At 46.4% G+C, this 19924-nt stretch overlaps 1 long non-coding RNA gene across 1 annotated transcript; it reads left to right on the top strand.

The window, feature by feature from the left end:
• Positions 1 to 2618: 2618 nt before the first annotated feature.
• On the top strand, positions 2619 to 6215 carry LOC120760166 (uncharacterized). Its single transcript, XR_005703327.2, has 3 exons — positions 2619 to 2712; positions 4301 to 4480; positions 5786 to 6215. It is a non-coding gene; the product is annotated as an uncharacterized LOC120760166 (long non-coding RNA).
• Positions 6216 to 19924: the final 13709 nt, after the last annotated feature.

The raw sequence follows: 19924 nt of genomic DNA, 5'->3' as shown, positions 1-19924 counted from the left end.
CAAAGCAGATGGGCCCCTTGGCAGATGTTACATGTGAAAAATAAGATACAGGATGTAGTATGAGATAAGCAAGAACTTCAAAGCTGGATTGGCCTTGGGATGGACAAACTTGGGACTATTCCAAGGCAGGGAGTTTAGGTGGTGGTTTGATGTATGAAATGCAAGAATTATTTTTTGGAACATAATGCTTAGTTATATAACACAAAACTTAGTGCACATGCACAAACAATAAGGTTATTTAGAGGACATGAGGAAGATGAGCCTTCAACTGAAGAAGACCACCAAAAAGCCAAGAAGACCCCCTAACAACAAATGGAGCATGCGCTATGCAGTATAGTGACGTAGATTTCAAGAATTGAAAATAGGAGGAGATTTATGGGAAATATTAATGAATATGCATCAGCATACAGTATATAAGTTTAGGTCAGATCACTTCGATTTGTATGTGAGGTAGGGTGAGAAGCCCCCTCCGTACCCCAGTCGGTTTTGCTTATGCTCTATCCAAACCTTAATTACCTTTAATTAATCACTGCCAAATTTTTTTGTATATGCTTGATTATAAAATGCCACTCAAATAAAATTGCTTCTAAGTTCAACTTTGTTGTTTATTAAATCAGACATACAGAACTTCATTTATAACGTGTGTGTGTGTGCATATATATGTGTATGTGTATGCACACACTACAGTAAAATTCTTGGATAATGAAAGCACCCCTGAGGGCTCAGCTGGTACAAGAACACCTTGAGGAACCCACAGCCATCCTTGGCCCCACGTTCCTGCAGTGATACCAGTCACAGGAAATCTCTGACAGCACAAAGAGGCATCCTGGCTAACATGAGTCTGTAACAGTCAAGCAGCTTGGACATCACTGCTGTCACTGTGGGCTTTGAGACACAAAGCCCTTCGTAAATAAAATCACTTCTGTGATTTTAAAATATCTGATGCAGGTGCTTAAGCCATTGGTTTTATTTAACCTTTACATAAAATCTTTCTTGTTTCAAGTGTATTTTTTCTTAACCTGGACACACTATTGCGTAAGTGAATGCATAGAAATTACAATATACCTCCTCTTTTGACAGTGAGGAATGAGAGAGTCCACACTCTGAAATCAGAGGAAAGACTATCCAGTCTTCAGAGAGTAGGAGAATATCCTCAATAATTCTTCAGAAAAATTATACACTTTACAAGTGCGAAGCTTAGCATTTCCTTACAACTGGTAGGGATGTGAAAATCCATCTTGTCTTCCATGCATAAACTCTCATAAAATCTCACAGCCACAATTAAGTGACTGTTTCTGTTGATAAGGCCTAAGCAAGAAAACAGTTCCAACTGTTTCCCCAACAGACCAACACGCACGTTTTGATGCCAATCAGCCATCTGTGGTTCCAACACACGTGCACATCACTTCAGGCACAGAAATCACTTTAATTCCAGCACAGAACAATGCATGCTGCTTAGGAGAGGCTAAGTATGGGAAAGTCAGGAGCGTGTGGCTTTGTCAGAGAGGTGAGTATCCCTGGGAAGCAAGTTTGGAGCCAAGGTTACGACCCAGTATAAGGACAAGCAAATTGATAAGCTGAAAATAAGGTCTGGAGGGGTTTTTTGTTTCAATGCACCTTTAAGTCTTTATGTTCCTTTAGAGATTTTTGAACACATACATTTAAAGTTCCATAGTTAATGGTCTATTCAAATTAATAATGATAAAAATTAGTTCTGTAAGTCTTGCTTAACAGAGATTTCTGCCTCATGCATCACCTATATAAACAGTGGTCTCTTGTCCAGTTCCTGTCCTGGACAGTGTCGCTCTAGCTGACTGCAGCTGAAGTTCCACATCTGCCCAGCTGGGCATCCTTTGCAATGGATTTGTTGTCTCCCAGCTGGCACATAACACTGTTTGCTGTTGCAGATTGTCTGTGGTTTGATTCTCAATGGTGGGAACATTGCACTGTATCCTTCTCCCCAGCCACCTGGATTAATTTTACCTTCAGCAGAGCCGAGTGTTTGCAGGAGGAAGCCGGATGTCCCCCCAAGGACACATCCCTGTAGCCCCTGTGGAATCCAGCAGATGTGCACATACCCATCCCTAGGGCAGTATGGGCATTTGCAGTCTTTGTCTTACTGGGTTTTGGTAGGTAAAGTTTGCTAAAGCAGATATGAATAACACTGTCTCTCTTTTTAAAAACATCACATCACTTGTCTTCTGTGTTACTGTTTTTCCGCTCTTTTTTTCAACTGGCATTTCAAAGTGCTTGTTTTTCAACCTCAGCAGCCCTAATCTCTTTGTTTTCCAGCTTCTGATGCCTCCAGTCAAGTTTCATTGGTTCCATCTGCTCTGTAAAATTCATGAGAAAAAGAATGTATTTCAGGTGCAGAGTACTGATCAGTTTGTGCTTGCCAGGACAAGAGGAACACAGAGCAATCCTCACATTCACTCTCTTTCAGATATCATTTTCCCTGGTAAAAATTATGACCTATCAGTGAACTGGAAGAACAAATAAATAATTAACACAGAATACATAGTGAGTGAAGATGAATATAATTGAGTGGCAGAACTGTGTATCCAAGATTTTACCTTTGGGGAGAGGAGTAGAATGCTTGATTATTGTCTTTTTTCCTTAGGCTTTTTATTATTACAAGATACTCAGGGAGGATGGAATTTTCTTGTTATTCCCTGTTGTCACTGTTGGACATGAAAGAAAGACAAAAGACTCGTAAGTATTTTTCAGAAGGCAAAGAGTATAGAAGGCTTTATTGTCTAATTTTATTCCACCTTTTATGAGGTGTTCCAATACAGACTTAACATGATTGATGAATAGGAACAACACCTCTCTAATTCCATTGGTGAAACTAGAGAAACAGCAAAACATCACCTAGAGAAAGATTGTTTTGGGAAAAGCTAGTTGTTTTGCCAAGATTGTTTTGAGAAGAAGCTTTCTCAAGAACTTTTCCCCTGGGAAACAGTTAGCACTGCTAGCAGGCTAAAATCCTTTCAGAGTTAAAAATGTTAAGCCCACACCTGTCATAGCTTTCTTTTGACAAGGATAAACCCCAACAGATAGGAAAGTCCCCCACAATAGTGCAGGATGATCTTGTGCCAAGGCTTTTCAGGAAAACTGAACGCTTAGTAGATTTGCATGTATGTTGGGTTTGATATGGTGAAGATGTGCTTCTGGGAGACAATTTCTGAGAAATAATATTTAATAATTTTCATAAATTTTAAATTTTATTTCTCAGTCCGATCCAGACTGGTCAGTGGGACAGAGATTGGTGCTTGTGGCAAAATACATGTAGCATTTATTCTTGGCTGGGCTAGTTTAAGCAATAATATTCACATCCCTAATGGAAATTTATCCTGCTGTAACAGAATTGCCACACTCAGAGAATACTGTTGGTGCTGAGAGCTGACTGGGAAGCCTCTGAGAATAAGGGTCTGTGTGGCAGAGTGGTGTACGATTTCCATATTTGAACCTTTTGTGTGGTAATAAAAAAAATCCTGCAAGATCATTAAAATTTTGGGATTTTATTGGATATTTGAGCAGAATTCTGCAAATGGGGATTGCTCTCTGATGTCTCTGGGCCCTGGGCTCTCTCAGCTAAAGGGCTGGGACAAGACTGTGTAACAGAAGCACTGAACACTCTTACTATTCTCCCATCCCTAGAGTACGGGATTCCCTTTCCTGAAATAGACCCTGCCTTCATTCCCTCCGTTTTTCCACTCTCAACCAACTCCATTGACCTCACACACGACAAACCTCTTCTTTCCAACGTTACATAATTTCCTAAAGGTTGCATAGCAAGTCTCTTGTCATACTTGGAAACAGGGCTGGGTTTTTTAGCTCCTTGACAAGTGTTTAATGATATTTTAGTTTAGTGGTGTGGGTTTGGTTTTTTTTGTGTGTGTGTGAGGGGGTTTGTTTGTTTGTTTGTTTGTTGTTTTTGTTTTTTGTGGTGGTGGCAGTGTTGTTGTCGTTTTGGGGTTTTTTGGGTTTGGTTTTTTTTTTTGTGTGTGTGAGACACACAAAAGTCTTGACAGAATCACTTAAATACAAAATAATTTAGGTAGGAAGTAACCTCTGGAGGCCTCTAGGTCCACCCCATGCTTGAACCAGAACCAACTTAGATAATGCTGCATAGATAAGAGGTAAATACCTTCAAGTCTGGAGATCCCACAGCCCCTTTGTGCCCTGGTCAAGTGTTTGATTTCCCTCAAAGTCCATTTTATTTCCTTATATTTATTTGTGATTTCACTTCACAGCTCTGCAAAGAGTACAGTTCATCCTTCTCGCATCTTCCCAGCAGGTAGTTGCAGGCAGCAGTAAGGTGCCCCTTTGCCTTCTCCAGGCTGAACAGATCCAGCTCACTCAAAAGCTGCTCATGTGTCCTGTGCTCCGTCCCTGACAGCGTGGTGGCCTTCTCTGGACTCTGGTACATCTGTGCCTATAGAGCACCAGGAGCTCACACTGGTGCCAGCACTCACAGGTGGGTTCCTATCACTGCAGAGTAAAGGTGACCTCACCCCACTGGCTGCACTCTTGGTGACAGAGCCCTGAATGTCCTTCTTTGTCACAGGTTGCTCAGTTGGGGTCCTACTCAACTTATCAGGACCACAGCATCTCTTCCACCAAAATGCTTTCAAGGCAGCACCCCATGTCTTGCTGAATTTGAGTCACTCCCTCCCAGACCCAGAACTATCTTTGACCACTTGCATTTGTCTTTGCTGAGTTTCCTGGGGGTTTTGTCCTCCCTCCTGTAGGACCTCAGTCTCTACTGCTGATTAAATCGACAACATGAAGCTGGTCCTGGTACTGGGAAGACCACAGTGACATCTCTCCATGAAGGCAGTTTTGGTAGTGTGGATGTTTACCTGTGCTGGGATAGACACAGCCCCGAGCAAATATCACACAATGACTGTGGAATAGTCATCAGGTGTCATCAGCATGCATTAGCTCCTAAGCAATTGCCAGTCTTTAACTATGGCTTAATGCTGCTGTCTGACTTAAGGCTGTGTAAAGTTGATGATTTATAAATGCAGGAGTACTTTGTTTTCGCATCATTTTTCTTTACTGGTGTTAAAGCACTTTATAAGTACTATAACATCAATCTTCCTATTCTTCTGGAGCATTTTGTTAGTTGGATAATTATTCCAGGAAGCGGTTCATATTTAAAATCTGACTTGTCTCGTATTTGTCATCCCTAGAAGGAGAAATTTTGTTAAGCTGCCTTGTAAGGAGAGTCTGAATTCATTTCACTCATGAAGATAATGGTGTAGTGTCAGAGTGTACCTATTTCTAATTGACTTTAAAATCAGAATTGATTAATTTTATTTAGGAATTAGAAAAATACCTGTAGGAAAAGATAGATTACTTCCTGTTATCTGCAGAGGGAACTAATGAACCCTTTAGGTTGGTGAGAAACTATTATTATTTCCAAGTAATCTAATTAAAGGGTATAACAAAGACGTGGCTATTTAATTAAGTGTTTTATTACTCAATTGCTCTATAGTGCATAATCAGAAGTGGGAGGGAGCGATTATGTGTCTTGAGAACGGAAATGACACAACCAAGATATGTAGATGTTTTAAAGGAAGGAAAAGCTACAGGGAAAATTGTGCCTTTCTTCCCCACACAAAAGACTAAAGATTATTTTTCCCTGGGAGTGAAGAACATGACACTGTAAAAGTGCTGGGGGGGTTTTAAAAGCAGACATGAGATGCTGGTTCTGGGAAAGGTAAAAAACACCAGGCACTGCTTAACTGAGGGATCTGTCCATCTCTTGTCTCCACAGGGGCCTTGCAAGCAGAGTCAGCTGGGCACTGAGGAGGCACCACAGCAGATCTGCAGCATGTCCACAGGCACCACTTGGATCCCATCACAGCTTTGCCCTCTGGATGATGCACTGAGGATGCACAATGGGAGAAGATGCTCAGTGTCACTGTGAGTTGAATGCCTGCTTCTGCCAGGCTCTTGGAGGAGAGTTTATGTCATGCAGATGTTTGTAGAGATGGAACTTTTTGTTTAGACCCAGGTTTATTCCTGTCCCACCCTGATCACCTCCCTCATTTACAGAGTTGTGAATTATCTGCATCTGAAAGGCTGACTCATCCCCTGAGCAAAGCCTCCTTGCAAATTGCTCTGGTATAAATCAGCTTGTGTTTCAGAGTAGAACAGGTGCTGATAAAAAGCCATGTAATATCAAAACTAATACAAAAGGAGGAGGTATGATTTAAATACCTGGAGCTTGATCCAAAGCCAAGTAAAGCTAATGAACTGGTTTCCAATAATAACTCCTTAAGAGCCCTTATCAGCTTTAGGGGTCTGTACCTTCCTTACCTTGTGTAGCACCTCATAATAGGATACCTGAATGTCCTTCCCTAAAAATTAAAGCCCCATGCAAACTATCAATTCTGATGAGTGAGAGGTGGAGTTGTGTATTTCATTGCACCCCTCTGGCCCTTGGAGCTGCAGCATTACACTTGTGAATTCTGAAAAAGGCCTCTGGTCTTGGACTTAGAGTCCAGATTTAGGAGATCCCTGGCTGAGCAGAAGTCTTTCTGATTCACTTGATTTCTTTCATCCAACCTTTCTTACGCTCAGTGTGCAGTGAGTAACTGAGTAACTGAATTGCAATTTGAGGGTGAGTAACAGCAGGGGCAGGAAGGTTGCTGTACCAGTCCCATCACATGCCATTAACATGACAGTTGTAGTGCTCATGATTTCCCAGACTGGATTAAGGGAGCATTTACTTGGTTAAACTTGCTCTGCAAGGCCCAGGGTTTGGTCCTCAGCTGATGTTCTGTGCATGCCTGCTCTGACTGGAGAGGGAGGAAAAGGTAATGCACTTGACTTATCACCATCCCAGAGCCTGGGGCTCTCAGGGCCTGAACCAGCCTCTTGTATAACAGGCTGGCCCCAGGGTTCCCATAAGGAACAAAATGTTCTGGTTTTCCTCTTGTTGAGGGTATAAGGAAAATAAGAGGCAAAGGGTAATAAAATTAGTCCAAGCTTCTCTTCACACCAGTTCATTTGTTACCTTCTGGGTCTTGCTTCAGTTTCTGTAGAGACTCCAACCTCCCCTCGGCGCTTCAGTGCGGGCAGTGCAAAGCAGTGCCCACACGCGCTCAACGCACGTGGCAACGTACCACGGCAAAACTCCCTCCGTGAGCCCCAGTGGCCGCCGCTCAGCAGCAGCCGTCTGTGCTCGAGGGATGCCAGGCAAAACCTCCTCAGAGCTCTGGGTGTCCGCTACTGAGTAATGGTCCTCGTGCTCAAGGTTTTGCCCTCGGCAACTGTAAAGAGCTCCAGCCTCACGCTGCTCAGCAGCGATTTGCTGTGCTCACGACACCGAGTAGCGTACCACTAGTAATTTAGTTACCGTCCATGGTGAAGTCTCTCACAGCTTGAAAGGCTGGGTCCTGCATCTTCCACATTGGGCGCCAATTTGTAGAAATATGCCTCTTGCTGCTGAGGACTCCAGGACGGTGCAGATGAATGTAGACGAGAGATCTCTGAAGTTAGGTTTTAGAAGAAGGGGTTTATTGTATAAGATGGGAGGCCTTGCTCAGAGCCGCCAGGCGCAGCTGTAGCATGGCCTTGGAAGGTGGGGGTAGTGAGAGATAAGGAAATTCCAAGAGCAAGATGCAAGAGGTAAACAAAGAGATAAGAGGAGAGAAGAAACAGAAGAGACAGAAGAAACAGAAGAAGAAGAGCGAGGCCCACTCTCGCAGCCCCCTGATAAGGGGTCTCGAGGTGGGCTGTAACAGGGTTGTGCCAATGGGGTTACAGATACTTGATACTTCAGGGGGGTGTTACAAGTGTGGGATAAATCATACATAGGGGGTTGTTTTCCTAGGCATCCAGCAGCTAGGACATCTCAAACATCAAAACTTACTTTCAATTCTATCTCAGTTACAGGTTTCACATTCTCAGAATCTAAGCAATCATATTTATAGGGCTTTCTGGCTTCATCCTTCCCAACAAGTTTCTGCCTACACTGGGTGTACACACAGCATATTCATGAGTAAATAATATCTAGTATTCTTGAAACAAAAACACAGCCACCTTTTAACCTGTGGACTAGCTATGCTCCTCTCAAAAGGCACCAGCTCAATCATACCCAGCTTTTGAATGTTGCTTGTCCTCATTCCCAGGGAAGCAAAATGAAGGTTCTCTCTGCCCTCAGTTGGGCAGTTCATGGTGGGAAGGGATGGTACCATTACAGCATCAGGACCTGGCATGGTGCAGAAGCCTTTAGGGAGGACAGGGTGGGAGAAAGCTGCAGTAAAGCTGGAATGTGTTAATATCACTGGCACAAGTGGTATAATCATCATGATGCAAATGCTTGCTACAGTAATATAAACATTTCCGTAGATGGAGACAGTATTACTGAACTGGATCCCAGCCATTCTGCACTGCTGGCTAGGGCCCTCACAAGTGTGAGGCTACAGAAAAAGCCCTTTGCTTAGAAGACACCAGTGATGGCATCACTAGTGTCTTCACTAGGCACCTTGTGACATTTGCCATGGTGTGATGTGACTGGATCATCAAACACTCCATGGGTCCCTCTGTACATAACAGCTGTGCTGAATGGAACAGCAATTAGACACTGTCTCTTTCATCTGCATCATTCACCATGGGGGTTCTTCACTCCTCACCAAACCACTCTGCAAGGTAGAACAACACTAGTTTCCTAACCAGGGTCTCCTGAAGGCCACCACCACAATATTATAGTGCCTAAAAGGCAGAATTGAATTTGTCTTTGCAGATGTGCATCTGAGTTTGTAGAAGGGTGAAATTATTGCAGTTTGCATGCAAGGGCAACCTGAAGTACAGAATATAACATTACGTGATTTTTTTTCTCTGTGGGTACCACTTTGAGACATGCAGGGAATGCTCTGTCAGAGTATTTGGCATTGTGCTACATTTACTAAGGCCAGTGGTATAGTCTGTACTTTGGTCCATGCATCCTGACAGAACATTGATCAAGAAATCAGAAAGAGCAGAGGGCACTTGTCATGGACACTCAGAAAATGAGTACGAAGTTAAGGATCACTGCAGAGACTTTCCTAGGGGCTTGAGGCAGCACCACAAGGGAATGATGTGCTGTGGTAGGATAGAATCCTGTTCTCCAGGCTCACACAGCACTGCATTAATTGCCAGACCATCCTTGCCATTCTTTGGTGCCCATCTTCTGCCTGCTGTGACAAATGAAATCTATTATGTTAGTGGTTGTTGGCTGGAGACAGAAACGACGTGAACTTACGGAGGTTCATCAACAAACAGCCAAGAGTTTATAACAGTAGCTCTTTTTATAGGGGCTTTGAATTTTCTGGGTTTAAACAGCTGATTGGTCTGGGTCTTAATACCGCCCAGCTCCTTGATATGGTTGCACTTAGGATGCAGTAGGATTGGCTGAGAGTCCCTTATATGTGTTCAAATCCATCCTATCATCGCTCACCCAGTGACTTGTTTATCAAACTAGGAGAGCCAAATTGGGTTTCTTATTATGGCCAGATTTATCTGTCCTGGTACAGACCAGCTGTACTGTGACAGAAATCCTGTGAACAACAGCCTCATTTTCTGTGTGTTTCTAACTCACACTCATACAGACCCTCCCAGTGTCCTGTCAAGTGAAAATCCTGCTGAACAAATAATTCTTTTTATAATAAAAAATCAGATTGCACAAAATCCTTCTCATACTGTTTATAGCATATAAATTGCCCCAATCTAGCCACTAGCTGGCTTTATATGGAGCACCTGTGTCAGTATCACCTGCATTACAGAGGCTCAGACTGATGTTTTCCTCTAGGTCTTGACACCTACAGCATTTCCTAGCCATACCAGTAAGCCCAGGTTTTTTTTTGTTTGTTTGTTTGTTTGTTTGTTTTTAATATACTTCTGAAGAAATGTCATATTCTTAATTTTAAAGCAGTGGGGTGTGGAGGCCTTCCATTTTAAGGAGGCTGGAATCTGATCTTACTCTCCTTGTGTTAACTTCTCCCTTGACCCAAACCCTAAAACTCCTCCCCTGCGATGCCCTGTAAAATCCCACAACCCTGCCCCTGCGAGCCCTCTTCATCTTTACCCCCTCCCCAGCCCTGGGGGAAATAAATCAATTCTCAAGCTTAACAAAACAGAGACTCATCTCGTGTGTTCACGTGCGGGAAGCTGTAACCTCCCTGGACACAATGAACTCAGTAGCCATGCGATGCTACTGTGGGACTTGACCCCCTAAGTTCCACAGCATTTCAGTGACTGTGAAATGTGTACATTTACATCCTGGAACTTCCCTTCTTGAACTCCTACAGTAAATGAAACAGTCACAGGATATATAACATGAATAACATTCTGCTATTGTGTCATGGACTCTGTTGGGTAATAGGGTTTTGTACTCTTTTTCCTGTCCTTCGTTTTCACTACGTCCCATTCTCTTCCCTTCGTGACTATCTTGTGCCCCCTGGTGTCCCAAATTCACCAGTGACAGCAACAATGAAAGGACCAGGATATACAAGAGCAGTCGGCATGAAATACTTACATGAAAATGTAGTGAAATACTGTGTGCTGTGAGGTATTAATCTCCTAAATTAGAGGGTCAGGATGAACCATGCAGCTAGAGCGGCTTCTCCTTAAGCATTTCTTATGCACCCAGAAACCACTGAGAATGTTTTGTCGCTGGAGCACCTTCACACCAAGTGGAACTGACCTGTCCTCATTTAATAAAACAAGTGATTGTGAAGGTAAGAGAAAGAACATGTGAACGCCAAAGGAGAGCATGACCCAACACCACCATGATCAAAAAGATCTGTTGTTGCAGAAGTTTTTCCACTGCCTGTAATGCATCCAGTGGGACCTGTGCAGCTGGCAGGGCCCCAGATCCCCTGTTCACACTGTAGAGCACATACCTCAGTAGTTACAGCTCCCTGTGCAGCCAGGCCGGGCACAGAGCTTCAGCAGCATCCTTAAAACACAGACTACCTTGGCTGCCCAATACTATTACTGTGGCTTTCTAACATACCCAGAAAATTCTTGCAAACATTTCTCTGTTCCAGATACTTCTGTGCTTGTACTGAAGCTGCAAAACTAACAATGCTCCAAGCCACAAAGGAGACAAGGGGAGACTGCTGATGAGCAAGAGCCAGCACAAATAACTTCTGCTGTGCTGTTGTCTCTACAACAAAGTTCAGTACTCTGGAATTACGCACTTCTACCCACAGAGCTGCTTACAGGTACCTTGGGGAAAGCTTTAAAGCAGAAGAGATGCTATGAATCTCTTTTGTCCTGCTAACTTGACAACACTCCCTCTCCCCCCCAATATTTTTGACCTTTATGTCCTTAGAAAAGGGATTTACACATACACAGGAATTACTCAGAAATCCAGATGTGAGCAAGAGAAGAAGTCATGCAACTGTGATTATTCTTCAGCTGAGGTTTCATCATGTCCTCAAAGAAAATAGTCCAGTGCAGGGTAGTAAGGTCTCCCATCAGTCTGTGACAGGAGAGACATCATTCCTTCCACCTCAAAGAGCAGAGCTAAAAACACCCATTTATTTTCAGGGCCAAATCAAACACTTGGAGAATTATCTGTTAGAAAGAGTAATGAAAGTAAACTGGTTTCCTTCCGGTAGCCATGGAAGAGTGCAAAAGAGTCTAGCATTCATAATTTTTCTAGAATTTATCATTTTTTTTCCCAAATCCTCTGTCCTGTATCTACAAATTCCCAAATTTGCCACACAGATCAGTGCCTTCAGCCTTTAGCACCAGACATGCTGAGCATTCCACAATGCTGCAAACAAAGGCCCACCATGTCTCATTCATCACTTTCTCCAGGCTTTTTCCAAGCAAAGTCTAGGGCAAACAGGAGCACAAAACACAGAGAAGGACAAAAGATCCGACAGAAAATTGCAGCTTTAACTGAGGTATGGGCAGGGCAGGAGGAGTAATCCACTGTGTTCTCATTAGAATCATCCCCATTCATCTGCTGGCTAGTGCCTGGACAAGTAGAAGCTGTTCAGTGGAAAGAAGCTTTTGGGAACCACCAAAGAAAAACAAGAAAGGCACAGAAAACCCACACTTCTGTGGGAATAAACCAGAAACGACTCACTGAAGACCCCAGGCTGCTTCCACTGTAGACAGCAATTTGAATTTTACTTTCTCTTTCATATCCAGAACTAGGACAAGGCAGGAAAAAACCCCACCAGAAGTGGTTCTGAAAACTTAGCCCAGGAGAAGACTCTCTCAGGAAGAGCACAGTGACACGAGATCCTACCCATCCTCACACATTGCAGCCAGCTCCATGGGATGACCCCATGCTGCATTTATCCAGAGCACTATCCAGACTGCCAAGGCTTTATCCCTTCCCTGAGCACCTTCATTATCTTTGCTGAACAGCGTGGTGGCCCTGAAGAAGCTGTTTTTCGGTTGTTTCCAGTGAGCTCCCCCACTCAACATACTGGGCTGAGAAGGGAGGGCTGTGCTCCAGCTGTCTGGGGTCTAGGACAGGCTGGGCCCTGCCCCTCTGTTTGGTGGGGGAGGACCAGAACACGCAGCTAACTGTTTGGGGGTTTTTTTGGCTCTTGGCTATGGGAGGGCTATACTCTACTGTTACCCTGGTTTTTCGGAGTTTTTTATAGCCTTTTGAATTTTCATAAAAATGGAGTCAGATCTTTTTAATTACTGTACAATATTAAAAGCAGTTCTACCTTTTTCCCACAGAAGTAACATAAACAAATCCTTTGTTTTTCATTCTCTGTCCTTTGTTTGCATATTTCTAACCTGAAAACAATTGTAACTGACGGCTGGTCTGGCCAGTTAGCTTGAGAGGTGAAAACTCTAAAAGCCAATCTTCTGCTAGACCCACAAATGTATAAAAAGTAAGAAATAAAACAAAGAGGCTCTCTCTCCGCCCTGTCTCAGCTTTGAGCTGGATCAGAGAAGGACCTCTGCCCTGCGAAAATCTCTTGTCTTGTGTGACTGCTTTGTGTGTCTCAGTGACACTCTACCATATGCCTCAAACCTGCTGTGGGACAGGGAGGGCATGCACAGCCCGGAAAGTTCTGTGTCCTCCTGAGCACATCTGTTAGTCCCAACACAGCTGAAGTCTCTTTTTCATAGGTACAAATGCACAAAAAACCAAACCAAACCAAAACAAAAAAACCAAAAAACAAAAACCAAAAAAAAACAGGAGCCAAAGTCTTAGCAAATGCCAGAGGAAACTCTCCAGAACAAAAACTTCCCCAAGAAATGGATAAGGCTTTGTGCCACACTTGCCGTGAACCATCCACAGTGACTTCTTCCTAACAGTTTCTTATACCCGAAAGGCAAATCTTGGAAGCAATGCAAGCCGTGATGCCGGACAACAGGGCAAGGCGGGGACAAGCAGGAGGCAGCACCCCGAGTCCAAGCACTGTATCACAAAGGGCCCTTGCACACACTGCCACCTGCCCTGGGGCTGCCCCCAGCCCACCCAAAGTCGCCCAGGTCGGAAGGATGCCTGGGCCCAAGTGTCTCAGACAGCCTGACAGGCTCTTTAGGAACGGCTCAAACCATAAGCAAACGCTGCCCGGCTCTGCGGGCTCAGGGCAGCAGAAGGAGCGGGAAGGTCATGGGGCCTTCTGCAGAAGCTGGCACGGCCTCCCTGGGACACGTCCTGCCTGGTGGCCATCCTAAACGCGGCAGTGTGACACCGATGAGGAACGTGTGGGCCAGGGCAGGAGTGCTGCTCTGAGCCCTGGGGCCCGGGGAGCACTGAAATCTGCAGGTGTGGCAGAGTGCCCCAGAGCCCTGGCAGCGCTGGTGCCCGTCTCCTGCCCCAGAGACCTGTGCCCTGCCGGGGCTTCTCTGCCAGAGGGCAGCCAAAGCCAATGTGCATTGGGGGCTGTGCTCCATCCTACAGGGGCAGTTGGCAGGAGTGCCTGGAGCAACTGGGGGCAACACTTGGTATGCATCAAATGATGTTGCTCCTTCCTGGAATGATTTTTTTTTCATGGAAGGGATTAGCAGTAGCACAAAAATACCAACAGCTACTGAATTTCACCAGATAAAGATACTCCACAGAGACACTGCCATGTTTCCTTGTGCTTTTCTGTCCTTCTTGCATTTGGAAAAATAAAGAATTGGCCCAGCCTCTGCTATTTAGTGCTCCATTTGCTGTGTATCTGCCTGTGTCATGTCTGCCAGCTCATGCCCAAACACAACTGGTGCCTGCTGAGCACAGCAATGGACGGGCACAAAAAGGGAGGTCCCCAGTGAACATCAAGGCAGACACCTGGGAAGTGCAGAGGATAGGGATAAATCTGAGGGGAGAAGCTGTTCCATTTCTCTGATGATGGTGCTGATGCCCAAAAACTAGGGAAGAAAACAGTAGCCTATAATATAAGGCCTATAGTGCAGGTATTTATTTTTTTACGCCCAGAGTGAGAGGGATAACTCCAGCACAAACTCACTCCTCCATTCTTCACAGAGTATTAGCTTATATATATATATATATATATATTATTTTTTTTTTTAACTTAATGTGCACATTATAGTTTCCTAACCTTCATATTTCAACCTATTTTCTAAACTCATGGTTATGTAAGCCCTTTTAGCATGTGTGGTTTCTGCACAAGGTGGTTGTCAGCCTCCTGGTGGCGTTTCTGATGAAGGCCCCGACGTTTTCCTCAGGCTTGAACTTTTCAGCCCTGCTTCCTGAGCACGCTCTAGAAAATTGTGTGCTGAAATAACTCTGTTATTTATTTTTAATTGTTCAGCTTTTTGCAGTTAGCTTGCTTTGCTAAGTTTGCTAACAAGTCCTTCATTCACATACTGTGTTACATAGTAACTATGTCTTTCTGCATAGCTCAAGCATTATCTTCTTGCTTCAACATCAGGGTGCTGGGTGTCCGGCCAGTGTCAAACCAGGACACTGTAATAAAATGGAACAAGCCTGTGTTGGTACCTATAGCACAATAGTGTCAGTAGAAAAAAGACCCGTTGCCATCCCAAGCCAAACATTTGTGTATCCACTGGAGTCACAGAAGCACTTGAGCATTTCTGCAGCTCCTTTAGGATACAACAAGGAGGCTGGTGAGGAGACGGGTCTGTGATGCTCGTGTGCAGCGAAGAGAGCAAGAGCAGCACCTTTCCAGGGTGTGAAGGCCAAAGGGAAGCAGGAGTGCAACACTTTGCCAGGAGCTGTAATGACAGGACAAGGGGGAATGGGTTCCAATGGATAACAGGAGTGGATATGATGTTAGGAAAGTATCCTTTGGTATGAGGGTGGTCAGGCCCCGGCCCAGGCTGTGTAGAGAGGCTGTGGATGCCCTGATGCTGGGAACCTGACTGAAGGCCAGGCTGGACGCGGCCCTGAGCAACCTGGTGGCGTGGGAGGTTGCTCAGGGCTGAACAAGAGGACCTTTATGGTCCCACCCAAGTGAAACCATTCCAGGATTCCATCATTCCAGGCCCCATGGAAGTGGCCCCAGGACTCCTGTGACATCACAGCTCCCAGAGTTGTGATATCACAGCCTGTGTTCCAGCAGCAGGAACGAGTGCAGGGCAAGGATCCCCTCGCTTGGCTTTTGTCTCTTGGACAATCTGGGCACAGGGCAATGCAAAGCAGGGTGGCAAGCAAAGGCTGAAGCCTTTGGGGGCTCCGAGCCTGTGGCGGTGGATGTTTTATTCCATTGGTTTAAAGCTTTTTATACTGGAATTTGTATTGGTTTATGCCGATGTACCCCCCGGTTTCTTCAATGATTCCTTCCCCACTTGTTTGTTACAAAACCACCAGTAATTTGTCAATCATCCCTCTCCCTGACCTGTCCCCGTCAATCCCCTCTCTCTCCTCTTGGGCGCCCTGTCTGTCACTTTGGGGCCCCTCCCTGACTTCTGGAAAGCTCCAGGGAGGGCGTCAAGTGATAGGCGGGTGCCCGGGAAATCCCCCTGCCACCTCTTGTGATTCGTTTATTGTTAAGAAGTTAACTCCCCCAGTAACACCCTCCTAAACCCTAATTGGCTGACCTGTTGTCGCCACCCCTTGAACCTTCCCCGTTTATAAGTTCGTGTTTAAGCTCTGTTTGGGGGCTCTCTCTGGGCAGCAGTGGTCTGCAACGGAGCTCTCAGTCAGTCTCCTGTCCAATAAATCCTAATTAACCCTGTCTGAGAGAGTCGGCTCTTTGCTGCCAGCGTCGCCATACCATCTAGTCCTATCGCCGGCGTGGGGAACCAAGGCCCCCCAGGGAGGGGGTTGCTTGCCTTGCTTGCAGCCCCGACCTCACTCGCGTCAGCCGCAGTGCAAAGGCTGAGCTAGCCCACGGTCAGCGCCTGCCAGGCGTGCAAGGACACTGCGACACGAGCCTTTAACATCGGCCCCTGCCGCTGCAAAAGCCGCTTCTCAGATCCTGGCTCCTGTAATTCCCAGGGCTGTCACGGCCTTCAGAGCATGAACATGGATTTTGCATCCCTGTGGCCTGATTCCGGCTCTCGGCCCAGGAGTCCCTGTGGCTCCAGCAGGAAGAGTGGCAGAAGGTTTTCTGCCTGCTTTGGTGGCATCACTGCAGGGCTGCTGCTGTCAGAGCTCCCTCTCTGCTGCTGACAGCTTTGCTCTTGGGTGGGGACACCACTCTGCAGCAGCCCAGGATGACGAGCAGTGCCCAGTGCCGGGAGCGGTGTCAGCGGGACCCCCCGCACACAGGGACCTCCAGCCCGGGGGTGGCTGTGCCAGCTCCCCCAGGGACCTCCAGCCCCGGCAGCCCTGAGCACGTGGAAACCACCACTGTGCAAACGCTGCCTGTGCCCAAAGCAAATGCAAAGAGAGCTGGGGTGTGACAAACAAGGACGATTTATTTCCAGAACCGCAGAAACAACAATAAGCTATGGAATGCATGTACAAGAAAGGATTTTTTATAACAACAGCAATCTATAAAAAATATTTACCGTTTAAAGGCCTGTCTAAAAACAGTAATGTAATAAATATATTTACAGACTGAAGGACATATATAAAAGCAACAGTCTCAGAAATGTAGTTACAGTATGGGGGCCCTATAGAACACCTGGAATCTAATAAACATATTTACTGAATGTCTTGGTTTGAAAGACAGGTATCTGCTAGGGAGGGACGGGTCCTCTCTAGGAATGGGGAATTCCAATCCCCTCCCTCCAAGTTATTATAATTTAGAAAATTAAAGGGGCTTTTTCAGGCAGGACTATGGGGAAAGGAGTAACAGTTCTTTACTAGTAACTATAACAAGGCAAACAAACAACAACAACTACAGCAATAATAGTAAAACAGAACCAGGAACCTCGAGGGGCTTTGTTTCACAAAGCCTGGGGCAGTCTGATCTCTTGGGGCTCCGAGAGCACCAAGCTGGAAGGGTGGAAACTCCGGGGCTGGTGACTGGAAAGTCAGGATGTCCCCGGCGAGGCAGGGGCGGGATGTCCCGGCAGGCAGGGGGATGTGGGGCTACAGCCCAGCAAAAAGAAAAAGTAGTGCTGAAGAAGCCGGGACTCTCGGGAAGGGCTGGCCCAGCTCCAGCAGGGCAGGCGAAGGAGCTCGGAATTCCTGGGCACACGAGCAGATAGGTGATGGTAGATGTCCCAGGACCGGACTTTCTGTTGACAGTTCTCCCGCAGCAAAGAGCAGTCTGGCCGTCCTCTCCAATGCCCAGAGCAAACAGCCCCCACAGCTCCCCCAGCCCTGTCCTTTTCCTGCCCCAAAACTTGAGTGATCTTCCCCCTCCTCTGTGTTGGTCAAGCACCATCTAAGTACCAGCGCTTTGTTTCTTAGCAACTTATGGGGAAAAATTCTCTAAGACAAAAAGGAACAAACCTAACCCCCATCACAGAAGAACCTAACAGTTTAGATACCTAAATCAGAAAGCTTAGTGTCCATTATCTCCATCAGTTCTGGAAGAGAAGGAAGCAGCATGGCCACTCCAGCCCGGCCCTTAGGGCTCTTCCCTGTGCCCCAGGCTGGCGCACGCTGGCACAGCGGCACTCTGCCACCAGCACGGAGTCCAGCTGGAGCTGGGAGCCACACCCCAGGTACTGGGACAGAGCTTGTGTGGCCCAAAGCAAGCATAGGGCAGGCCAGGGGTGGTCCTTTATGCTGCCAAAATCCAGGTCCTCCTTGGGGTACCGTGTCCCTGAGCAGGGCCACCCAGCCCAGCCCCAGCCTGGCTGCAGGGGACCCACTCTGCCTGTGGGCAGAGCATGGCCAGCACCTGCCTGTCCTGGCAGGGCTCCATCCTCATCTCAGGAAAATGGGCTCCTCCTCATCCTTCTCATCCACCTCCATAGCTTTGTCTTCCTCTGGCAGATCCACTTCCATTTCCTCCACGTATTCTGGGATATCCACCTCCATCTCTTCTTCCGCATCGTCCACATTGATATCCATCATCTCGTCCATATCCAACACTGTGTCCACTTCCCTCTCCTCCTCAGTGTCTCTGGCTGCCTGCATGAGGCAGCCCAACCTCACAGTGTGGTCCTTATCTCATACATCCCCACAGGGCTCCAGCGTGCCCGGGCAGTCGGGGGGTGCCCCCTCCCTGGAATGGCACTGCACCTTCACTGGGACAGGAGTGCACGTCCTGCTGGGATTGGTGCTGAGATCCAGGCAGCAGGATGAGCTCAGGACTGACAGCAATAGCTGGGAGCAGCTGAGGACAGGCTGATGTGACCAGGGTGAAGGGTGGCCTTGAGCAGACTGAAGGCTCTGCTGGCTACAGTGCAATGCTTGTGTTGTGCTTGATAGCAGGGGCTGGAAGTTCCGCCTGGAACACTTGCTGTTACACAATGAATCTGGGAGCTGTGATGTGACAAGAATTCCAGAGGCCCTCCAGACTGGGTGTTTTTTGTCATAAAATGATTGAATCCCTGAATAGTTTGGCTTGGGTGGGTCCCTAAAGATCATCTCGTTCCAACCTGATCCACCTCCCACCAGTCCAGGTTGCTTAGGGTGCCATCCAGCATGGCCTTGAATGTTCCCATGGATGGAGTATCACAGCCGCTCTGCACAGCCTGTGCCAGGGCCTCACCTACCTCATGGGAGAAAAACATCTTCTTCAGATCAAAGCTAAATTGAGCTCTTCCAGTTTGCAGCCATGCCCCCTTCTCTGCTGGCCACAGGCCCTGCTGAACAGTCTGTCCCCAACCTTCCCCAGGGCCCCTCCAAGCCCTGCTTGGCAACAGTGAGGGCTCCCTGGGGCCTTCTTTCCTCCCAGCTGAGCAACCCCAGCTCTCAGCCTTTCCTCAGAGCAGAGGTGCTCCAGCTCCCACAGCATCTTCAGGGTCTCCTCTGCACTCCCTCCAACAGCTCCAGCTCCTTCCTGTGCTCAGTACTGAGGCAGGAATGAGCCCAGGAGGGGCTGCAGCTTCATGGGCACCAGGGGGGAATTTTGTATCGTCACTGGAGAGGGACTAAATGTGCTCTGATGCTGAGGGATAAAAAGAAAGGAATTAAGCCTGTGCTGGGCACCTTTTGATTTACAGAATGCCTTGTATGGTATCAGGTGTGCCAGTGTACCTGCAGCACTCTATTATACAGAAATCCAGCCATTTCTACATGTACTGATTGTCTGTCCAGGTGTTCTACAGGGATTTCTGTCTTTCTATGGTCTCTTCACTGTAGGACAGTTACGGAAGGTCAGTTGCTGCTCACCTAAAAAATATTTACCCTCATTTACGTGGTGGACTGGGAACTGGGGTCTCAGGATAAACTCAGCACTGAGAATTATTTCAAACTTTTCAAAATAATTCAATGAGTATTTCTGTGTACTTATGAGGAAATCCTCACTCTTATGTATTTCACGAGTTAAAGGAGACATGTATAACTGTGTGGCTGGAAACTTCACCCCAGTTCATGACTGAGGCTTATGATAAACATACTTCAGATGTTAGAACAGAAGCAAACGCGCACATGTGACCCGCAGGCAAGGCCGAAGCAGGGCTG

Source organism: Hirundo rustica, chromosome 16 (genome assembly GCF_015227805.2).
Source record: "Hirundo rustica isolate bHirRus1 chromosome 16, bHirRus1.pri.v3, whole genome shotgun sequence".
In the NCBI taxonomy this organism is placed as follows: domain Eukaryota; kingdom Metazoa; phylum Chordata; class Aves; order Passeriformes; family Hirundinidae; genus Hirundo; species Hirundo rustica.
Note: the sequence above shows the minus strand (reverse complement) of the source record. Positions and strands in the feature narration are given on the sequence as shown.